This window comes from Cupressus sempervirens, chromosome 4, assembly GCF_028749045.1.
Source record: "Cupressus sempervirens isolate cs-2001-9-10 chromosome 4, ASM2874904v1, whole genome shotgun sequence".
Classification (NCBI taxonomy): domain Eukaryota; kingdom Viridiplantae; phylum Streptophyta; class Pinopsida; order Cupressales; family Cupressaceae; genus Cupressus; species Cupressus sempervirens.
This window is the reverse complement of record NC_143121.1, coordinates 45,648,249-45,652,461: the sequence shown is the minus strand read 5'-3', so window position 1 is coordinate 45,652,461 and position 4,213 is coordinate 45,648,249. Positions and strand designations below refer to the sequence as shown.

General features: G+C 29.5%; 1 pseudogene; it reads left to right on the top strand.

The window, feature by feature from the left end:
* Window positions 1-262: 262 nt before the first annotated feature.
* On the top strand, window positions 263-2,037 carry LOC149559860 (uncharacterized; annotated as a pseudogene).
* Window positions 2,038-4,213: the final 2,176 nt, after the last annotated feature.

Genomic DNA, 4,213 nt, shown 5'->3' with positions numbered 1-4,213 from the left:
CTCTTTTAATTATCTACAACAATTCTTTGTACTTAGAGAGTTTTCATACAAGAGGAAATGGTTTCTAAAGCATCTACATTCAACACATCTTCAAATTATTTTGGAAAGTTCCTTATACACAACCCTTTCATAAAACAAAACATGAGAGAATAAATCACCAAAAAATAGAAGCTCTCTATTTTTCTACTCCAAGTCTTTTCATGTGGAACAATCTAACTTCAATTAGAAACTTTCCAAGAAAACACAAATAAAGCAATAGATCATGGTAAGGCTAAGTCACCTTATCCCAACACTCTCATTTCTTGAAGTGCTTTATCTAAGTAACAACAATTTACAAGGTTTCATCCCTCTCAGCATTTCCAATCTTTCTAAACTGAACACCCTTTACTTTTTCAAAGTCTCACTTTCATAATCTTAGCGAGCTTTCCAATGTAAATATTTCCAATAACCTCTTAACTGCCAAGTTTAGCCCAACATGGATTCCAAAATTCTCTTTACAAGCACTATCATTAAATTCATGTAAGATGGAAGGTGGGTTTCCAACATTCCTGATAACCCAATATGATCTTTCAAGTGTGGATTTTTCCAACTGTAGTCTTGCAAGAAATATTCCTAAGTGGATATGGGGTCTTCATTCTCTTGGGTATCTCAATCTTTCTCATAATAATTTATCAGGAGTTTTATCTTGTTCTATAAGGGAAACCCCATTGTGGACTCTAGATTTGCATAGCAATAATTTTCAAGGTTAGCTTTGGCCCCCTTTTTATTTTCTCATGGTGCTGGACCTATCAAAGAATCAACTAAGTAGATCCATTACAACAAAATATTCTAGTCTTGAATATGTCTCTCTCTCAAAATTATCTTGCCAATAGCATTCCATCTTCCATATGCCAAATATAGATTGTGGATCTTTCAAATAACAAGCTTATAGGTAAGATTCCTACCTATTTCAAAAATAGCTCTTCTACTAAGATGGTGAATTTTGAGAACAATTATTTGGAGTACAAGTTGCCATGGGAGTTTGGAGACATGCTTTCTCTTCAAACATTAAAATTGGGAGGAAATGGACTAAGTTCATACATCCCATCATCTCTTTCAAACTGTAAGCAATTGGAGATACTAGATTTGACCAACAATAAAATGATAGGAGTTATTCCAAATTGGATAGGGAGACTAAAAAATCCTAAGATTTTGATCTTGAGATCAAATAGATTTGAAGGTCTGATACCTTTAAAAGTTACAATGCTACCACTTCTTCAAATCTTGGGTCTTTCATCCAACAAACTTTCAAGAACCATTCCATCCACCATTTCATCTTTGTAGGCCATGGAAAACTAGATAGTGACAACTAAAATATTTTATGTCCTTCTTAATGGTTCAATGCCAACCTATGTAGATTGAGTGACAATCATTAACAAAGCACAAGAGATGGAGTTTGAAAGATCAGTGGCACTTGTAAAATGTATTGATCTATCAAAAAACTATTTAATAGGTGAAATTCCTCCAAATATAATATTTTTCATTGGTTTGGTTGCTCATAATATTTCAAGAAATAATGCAACTGGTGAAATTCCAAATACTCTAGGGGATATGGTGATGATGAATTCGCTTGATCTCTCACACAACCTACTCTTTGGAAATATCCCTTTGGAGATCCAAAATCTCACATTCTTGGGCTATCTCAATGTGTCCTACACAAATCTTTTAGGTAGAATACCACAAGGTAGACAATTCTACACATTTGATACACCATCATTCTCAAACAATTTAGGCCTCTGCATCCTCCAACTCAATACAACCTATTGTGGGACTCATCAAAATCAATCTTGTCCTCTAATTGTTTTGCTAGAGTTTAATACTGATAAGACAAGTGAAGATAGAGAAGAGGTGGATATATGGTGGGGAGTTGAGCTAGGAATGAGCTTTGCACTTGGATTTTCAATAGTAATTGAAGTGTTGTGTCTTTCAAATAGTTGGTGTAGGAAATGTTTTCAGATCATGGATGATGTCATAATTTATCTTTTTGAAAGATTCTAAATATAGTTGTTCTTTAATGACTATCGTAGAAATCATGTATAGCTATAATAGAAGTTGATATGACCATTTGTAATCTCTATTATATATTAAAATTGGAAGACATTAGATTGATGCAATGTTGAACTATCTAATAATATTGTTGTCAATCTATTTCATGTTTTGTAAGCATATGCTCATGTATAGTTTTATTATAATCCAAAATATAAGTTTCAATTATGCATCATCATGCTAGGCTTATAAATTGATAATAAGATATATTCATTTTAATCCTCAATGTGGTGAGTAAACTAAATTTTTATATCTCCATGCTTAGCAACACAATATTTTTTTTGGTTTGCCTTTAATATTCCCATATTCATTGAATAGTTTGAATGATGCATGCAATGTCCCTTATAAAATTCCCAATCTACAAAAGTAAAATGTAGCAACTTCAAGAGTGTATTTTATAATTACTTTACATGTAGTGGGATAAATGAAAAGGTATGTTATTGTATGCATTACAATGAGTTGAGAGTCTATGTTGATACCAATGAATGTTCATTTAGGCAAATATAAATGGTGAAGTGGCTTGTCTATATTTAAAACTTTACATATTATATTAAAACATCTTGTTATAAGTTTTTGAAACATATATTTATTAGAGGGAGAATAATTTCTATCTTATTTGTCCAAGTAAATTGTAGAATAACATTATATTCTTTTGATTTTTAATTCTAATTTATAGTGGATGAAGTTAAATTTCAATATTCTTTCTTGAATAATTTTTTCATTACAACGTATTTTTTCTAGAAAATAATTAAAGTCTTATAATTATTTTATTACTAAAAATATGAATTTTTTTTCACTAGATTAAAACTATTAAACAAGATCTCAGTGATGCTAAACTAAATATTGTTATATGGAAGTTACCATATGTTAGCTACCTATATTGTCATATGGAGTCTATTATAATTATTGTTATTACCATTTTATCTTATTCATTATATTGATGTGTCAAGGTAATCCCCAACAAAAATAATATTGTATATTTTAGAAACATGTACAAAGACCTTTGGGACATCGGACATTCGTTTGTTCGTTATAAGGAAGGCACTAAAAATGCTATTACTATTTTATATTTTTGAAAAAATAATAGCATGAAGTATCTCCCTTTGTGTGAAGATATCAAAAGTAAATTAAAGATCCCTCAAGATGAAAGTTAAGTTACATTCCAGGAGGAGCTCCCTATGGCTTATATTACAAACAAGAAAAAATCCAACTAGTGGCTTCATTCATATTAGTTTGTTGTCCAAATGCTTCGGAACCATTGTTGATCTTCATTAAAATGTTTTTCTTAATGAAATTATTCATTTATCATGATGTTACAAACATTGGATACATAAGTGGGTTAGCAGTGATTTTATTCAAATTCTTTGAATAGTTCATGTTTTATCTTTAGTTTCTTATAAGATAATACTAATTATATGAAATATTTACATAAGTCTTACTAAATTTTCAAATATTCAAAACCATATCAAATCATTTTAAGATGATGTTCATAATGTTTAAACATTCATTAAAAAAAAACATTTATACCTTATGCTAATCTAACACCTCTTAGCCCATATGTCTCCTCAAAAGACCTGTCAGCTATTGGATATATTTTTAATATATATTTTATATATGATATATTAACTATATTATTTAACTTTAAATTATTATTTTTATCTTAACTATTGTATTTTTAAAAAGTGTTTAATAAACAAGAGCTCTATGGAGCTATAGTCCTGCCTTATGAAAGAAAAAAATTATATTGAACATTTTACTCAATAAATGTTTTAGACATTATCTTCTTTACAATGCATTTCTTAATAGATTATATCAAACTACTAGTCCAAGATTTATTGAGTGATGGGAGGAGAAGTGTGATATATGATGACATCATTTACTGTATCAATAACTAGAAGAGAAAATAAGTTTGGCATTGTGAGTAATTTTATATTTCAAGTTTTGGGGCCTTTTAACATTCTCAAATTAAGGAAAATGTTTCCAACTCATCGAAACATTGAAGTAAGAGCATTGAGCAAAAGAGAACTCAATCTTTCAAACTCTTTCAATGTTTTACATTGTTATCTTAAATTTAAATTATTTTGAAGAATAAAAAAGAAAATAGATATCCAAGGAAAAACATCATCCA